Below are 6,498 nucleotides of genomic sequence, written 5' to 3'. Positions count from 1 at the left end.
TGCTGGTATCTTCTCTGTTGCTAGCTATTGTTGAACCCTCTCTTTCATCAGCTGCATATTCTTACCTTGGAACAGAAGATTTCAGGTGTTCAGTGCACATGAAGTGTTGGTAATTTTTATATTAGTAAGAACATTTTGATAGTATTCAGGACTATAATAAACTTTTCAAGCTCTAAGTATTGGCTCCGCTATGTAAACAGGAAAACATAGTTTTTTGATAGCTTCCTATCTGAACACCATTTTCTTGTTTGTATGTGCATATGAGTCGTCAGGAAACGTCAAGATTCTGCATGTGTTTGTTAAAATACCACTTCTGTGACAGCATAAACCACTGTTAGATAGCAAAGGTGCCTGGGACAGAGGCAGCATACCTATATAGGACCCAAAGCTGCATATTTATGGCAAAGACAGAACATGCCCATGTCCTGTTCTGATTCGTGGTGCATTTCCCACCCTACATCCCTTGCTGCTTGTGCTCAGCTACTTGGTTAAATCCAGAGTTCACATCATGGTTTTACATGAGCGAAGAATTTTAGAGAAAATAAAGCAAAGGTGACATAAATGTGCAAATCAAACTTTCTCAAGATTAAGAAGTAATTTTTTTTTGGTACAGCCTTTCTGTGGTTTCAGAAAGGAGCAGAAATGAGAGGTTTTGTTATTGTTATTCTTACTACTTTCTAGGTATAAAATCATGGTTCATGATGTAACATTGTGGTTCGTTAAAATCCTGACTTTCCCAAACTCATTTTGACAGCTACCATGACTTCACTGGAAATCCATATTCATTCATTTAGTGCCTTCAGCTACTAATTACTGCTAACGAGGTTGCCTTCAATAAGTTTCCAGTAGCACAGAAGTACAAAGTACTCCAAACCATGCAGTCTGTTAAAATGCTGGTGCTCTTCCCAATCTGCTTTCCTAACCAACAGTGTTCAGTGTTCAATTCCTCTTCCAAATTTCTGATCCTTTTCAGGTATTTGAATTTGATGGACAAGTGGACAAAAAGGCTGCTAAAGGATCAGGATGCTGGCAGGATTCATAGTTCACGTTGCAGAGTGAGCTTCCTCTCTGTGAAATGAAGCTAATATTTACTTATCTTAAAAATTAAGGTTTTATGGGTTTTGTTATCAATAGCCCCAAATCAGTGTGCTGTAAATAGCTTGATTCCACTTTGCGTTTACAAAGCATGTTTGTGATGGTGTCTACATCCTCCTTGCTGTGGGGCTGAAGGTAAATACAACAGACACAGGGAACCTGTGCAGCCAACCTGATCTAGGAACGGGGGATGACTGCAACCTCTTCATGCCTTTAAAACTGCTTAGCAATACTAGCACTTCAAACGAACATCTGTTTCTATCTATTGCCAATCCTTTTCTGACTTCATCATAGAAGAAATCGGTACTCCTCGTACATAGTCCAAGTCCTGAATGAGTCAACATAAAACCACTCCCAATTCTGGGCATTTCTCCAAAACGTTATACATACATTTTCCCGTAACTGCTGAATGACAAGCCACAGTAATCAATAAAACTGCCCCATGTATCCCCATAGTTAGGCAAAGGGGCTGTAGTATGGAAGGAACATTTTCTGGAGCAACAGCCTTGTACATACTATTCTGCGGAAGAAACTATGGACAGTCCTATCCAAAATAGTTCCTTAAAGTCAGGTGCAAAGATCCATTTTTAGTTACTCAAATATACAGTCAAATATTTAGAGGTAATGACCAGCTTCTAACAGATCAATGTAGGGTGTTGAACAGCTGTGAAAATCAAGACAAATATTAGGTAACAAAAGGTTTTCCATGGGATTTTTGAAAGCTTTCCAGTGACGGAGAAGCACAAATCCCACTGAAATGATTTTTTTTTCCCCTTTTACTTTATTACTTTGAAAATCTTTTCCTAGAGTGGGAGCTAAACTGGAAGATCCCACTTCAAAATTTTTTCTGTAAAATAATCAGAAAGCTGAGAACTTTAAATGTAAGAACTGAAGAAGTGTGAAGCTATGATTCCAGTACCATTTGCAGTGCAACTCCCTTGTCCCTGAAAAGTTCACTTCACATAAGCATACACAAATGCTGAGTGCTTTAGCATGCAAAAAAAGGTGTTTGTGGGAGAAGCAAATAAATGAAGCAGTGGCAAGCACTAAAAATTTTCACTGATGTTATGTGTGATGAAATTTGCATAGGGAATTATAATGTTACACTGTACACATTAACATAATGATCTTGAACCACTGAGCGGTGTATCTGTGGTTTCAGAGGATCTCACCATACACTCCTGTTTCTCAGTGGTTATAGCTATCCAGCAGTTAAAACTTCTCCTAGCTTTCCTTTGAGTGCGGCTGGGTCTGTGGAGGAAAGTTTAGTAAAATCTACTGGATCTGAGACTCGAAGTGAAATGAAAAATTCAGGGAATGGAAACATTCAAGGAAGGAAATGCAAATGCTAAAGATGACCTCAGTTTGCCCAACTGAAGGTCTGGCCATACAGCATGGCTTCTGGGAATGAGGGATGGCATATGCCATGACATGGGGAATGTTTGAACGCTGATGTTGCACTTCAGTGAATTTAGTGTATCGTTTATAGCATAGTAATAACCTTACAAGAGCTGGAGAGACTCAAATGCACAAGCCTTCTGGCTAGCCTTGGGCGGGGCAGCAATGATAGCTGGGTGGAAGGGCCCGTTGTCTCAGTGTCCCTGTGTCTCACTTCAGTCCCTGGCCTTTCCTACTCCTCGCAGGGGCAGGAACCTGCTCTCCTTCTATGCCCAGATGCAGATGGCTTCCCTCGCTGTGCCAGCTTGGCTCCTCTGGCCAGCTGTGTTGCAGCAAGTGGAGAGCAGGGGTCCCAGACCATCAACTCTCCCCTGTTTTTCACTGCTGTCTCCTTGAGAAAAGAAGGAGGCACTTCATTAATGCCCTTTCTACTTGATCACAGGGAGAAATAATGGACACTAACAGTATCACCACCCCATCCAGAAGTCCATGGTCAGAGCCACCCTTTTGTTTTCTGTTGTACTTGCACTTAGTATCTTACTGATCACTTTCCTACCTGAATCTGGGGTTGCAACAAATGTGCATTTCAGCAGCTGGTGTCTGTTGTGGTTTGGTTTTTCTCTTTGGCTGCTCAATATTCAAATTTTTGTTTCCCTCCCTTTTTTTTTTTTTTTTTTTCTTTTCCAAGCTGGGGTGATTTGGTGCAGGTTTACAGAACATTCTGGTTGTGAACACAAACACCTTGACACCGATGGCTCCCATGGCAGTTACACTTCAGCTGCGCTGAGGCTGGGCTTGCAGTGTTTGCCTTGAAAAGTGAAACCAGGGGAGGTATGCCTGTTTTCATGTTTTGTTACAAACTCCACCTCAGGCCAAGGTCACTGAAAGGTTGGGCGGCCTCCGTAACCTGTAAGCAATCCATGTTTATTGTTTTTCACCAGCATTGCTTCACTTTAATATAAGGCCTTGGCACGGGTTCATATGACTGTGATCAATTTCTGACTTGGCTTTGACATTTTCCTTGACTTTTAAGGCAACACTCCTTGCATATAATCCACTGCGAAGTGAAAGCTAAGATAAAAATTCTGTCTTATGTACAAAACTCAGCACCATCCCCACAAGTCCAGACAGCAGTATGTGATGTTGATCCATACACGTGGTAGACAATAAGAGCCAGCATATACCTAACTTTCCTGTATGTGTTTTAGTGGAGAGAAATCAGCTTTGTGTAATGGTAGAAAATGCTGGCTGATGCTGTGCAAGACAGAGTGCAAGAAGGGAGCTGCTGCATGAGCCGGGAAGGAAGGGGAACCACCTGGCCCCGCTGAGGGTCTGCAGGTGGCCAGGTCCTCCTGCAGTGCATGCACCTCTGCTGACTGCAAAGAGCTCTTGCCAGTGGAGCTTATATTGTTCACTGGGGTGAACAGCAAACAAAAAGCTACTTCTTGGCCTACACTGCACCCACAGCAAGGAAAAAGCCCTGTGGTACTGTAGGTGCGGTCACCCCCTAAATTACTCAGGGGGTATGTTCTGCACCATAACTCAGGGTGGTATGTTCTGCACCATGCCTGTGTGCAGAGACCCAAAAACCAGTCAGGCCTTTTGTCTTCCTTCTCTCTGGGACACTGGCTTGTGTTCATGTGATGCTGACATTGCACAGATCCTGGCAAACTTCTCCACAAGCACCATGCTGGTCATTCAGGAGAGCATAAGATGAGTGGGGGTGGGCCCTCCCACTGCAGGTCACCTTGTCCTGCTTGTGCTGTCCCTGCAGGCACTGAGAGCTGTCTTTCCACCTCTCTCCATGCACTATGATTTCCACCCCTCTTTTCATTTTTGTTCTTCTACTCCCTCCATGTAGGCAACATCTCTCTTAAACCACAGTGCTTAAATTGGAAAGAATAATGACCCTTGCTTTATTCATCGGAACCACTTTGGGAAATGTATTCCCTAATGAAACTTACCTCTTTTTAACTGTGGTGACATCCTTTCAGCCCATGGTGGGCAGCCCAGCTAGACAGACCAAGCAGCTGGGAGGTTGACTGCAGCTTGTAGGGAAGGCATGTGAGTAAGGCAAGTAACGCCACCATGAAATTAAGCAATTAGAGTCCCAAGTGGACCTGAACTGCTCAATGGCAGCCTCACATTCCCAGAAGTCAGCTTTTGTATATCATCTGGTCAATGTTTGCACTCTCTCATCTCTTTTATTGGATAAAGGTCTGAGCTCAGGGAAGTAATGGCTCCAAAATGAAGTTAGGTAAGACTGTGGCCATGTAATTCAGGAGGCAGTACCAGTAGATGCGGCAGTTAAAACAACCATTGTGACCCAGAATGTATGAGCACAAGAATGCAGAGAACTGCAATGATGATAATATCCCTGCACACAGGGATTAGTGATATTCTTATGAGAGTATTGTGCCTGGTTCTGAGCACTTCAGGAAAAAGATGAAGGAAAATTTGGTGTCAGGAAGACACCAATAGTGTCTTCTTAGTGAGACTTTTAAAGCCGTAGATTCAATTTACTAGTTCAAAAACATGATAAAATGATAATTTCATGGTTGACTACAATTATCTGCATGGGAAAGGATTTCTGATAATTCATTTTTGTAAACAAAAGCAGACAAGATCTGCTCACTGGAAGTTGGATTTAGACAAATTTATATGTACAATTTCAACGATAAGGACAGCTAATTTCAGAGGTGCAGTTCCTCCTTCGCTTCAAGTCTTGAGAATACCAAATTTAATAACTCAGGCATCACGAATAAAACTGATAAAGAGATGAGAGAGTGATATTCTTTGGACAGTGTTGTGCTGCAGGGCAGATCACATCATCATGACAGTCTGTTCTGCCTTATAAAACCTCAGGTTACGTTCGCAGTGCACCGTGCAGCATGGGCTAGAGATACCTCATCTGGATCTAGGAGTGAACCGCAGTGGTGATGCGGTTGTGCTCACGCAGAGTCCATCTAAGCTCACCTCATTACAGTAAATTAGGTGATCAGAACTGTATGCTAATAATGCCATATCGCACACAGCTTTCATAACTACAGCTTTATAGCATTTACAGAGGTGGTGCCTGTACCTCTAATCTTCATTGGACTGTGAACTGAGAATATTGCTGGGCAGGAGGATTCAGTTGCTATTTTACATTGAAAGCTCAGCATATTTGGGAGCAATTTTTTTGGCTGTATCCTTCACCCAGTTCTCCACTGCAGCTAGGATGAAATTCTCACTGGATCAGATTGTCTTCTTTCTTACATTTTCTACATATTGCTGTGATGAAATTCCCTTTATTTCTTTGGTCTTTTTGCTGATATGCCTCAGTGTAAAGCAAAGGAGAGCTGGAAAGCCTTCTTAGTCCCATACTGCTACACATTAGACACTACACTGACAGAGCAATCACTCAAAAAGAATTGCCGTGTAGAAAATAATTATAATAATGTGTCAAAAGTCTTCTGCTGTGCCCTGTAGACCTGCTAGACCCCATACCTGAAGCTTTCCATTGAGCAGACACCATGCTCTAGATTTCAGTCCTATGCCACCTTTCTTTTTTTTACATTATTGACACAGACCAATTTAATCCTATAGAGAAAGAAAGGCCAATCGTATTCAGTTCGGGGTTTTAGTCTGCTTTGATCAGCACGGATAAGAAGCCATTTAAAAATGAAACAAAAAATATGAAGCAGATAAGAACTTTTCCCTTGGGGTGAAGGAGGTGCCCAGCAGGTCTGCATTATCTCAATAGCTCATCTCTTTTATTTCAGTGGCTGAAGAGCGTTCTTTGTGCTCTGCCCTGGCAGGAGCAGGGCAAAGTGTGCCTTGCACTGATGGTTGTGGTACCCTGCTCTGGGGGAGCAGGCAGAGAAGAGCAGCTCTGCCTCTGAGCAGCTACACATGGCCAAAGGGAACTGTGAAGCATGAGGAGCAGGGAGGGATGGCAGGAATGGGAGCGAGCCAGTGAAGGGGATTTTGCAGCAGGACTGTAGATAGTGAAGGCGGGCAGCA

The sequence above is a fragment of the Pygoscelis adeliae genome, unplaced genomic scaffold, assembly GCF_000699105.1.
Source record: "Pygoscelis adeliae isolate BGI_AS28 unplaced genomic scaffold, ASM69910v1 Scaffold47, whole genome shotgun sequence".
Classification (NCBI taxonomy): domain Eukaryota; kingdom Metazoa; phylum Chordata; class Aves; order Sphenisciformes; family Spheniscidae; genus Pygoscelis; species Pygoscelis adeliae.
The sequence above is the reverse complement of the archived record's forward strand: the minus strand, read 5'-3'. Positions refer to the sequence as shown.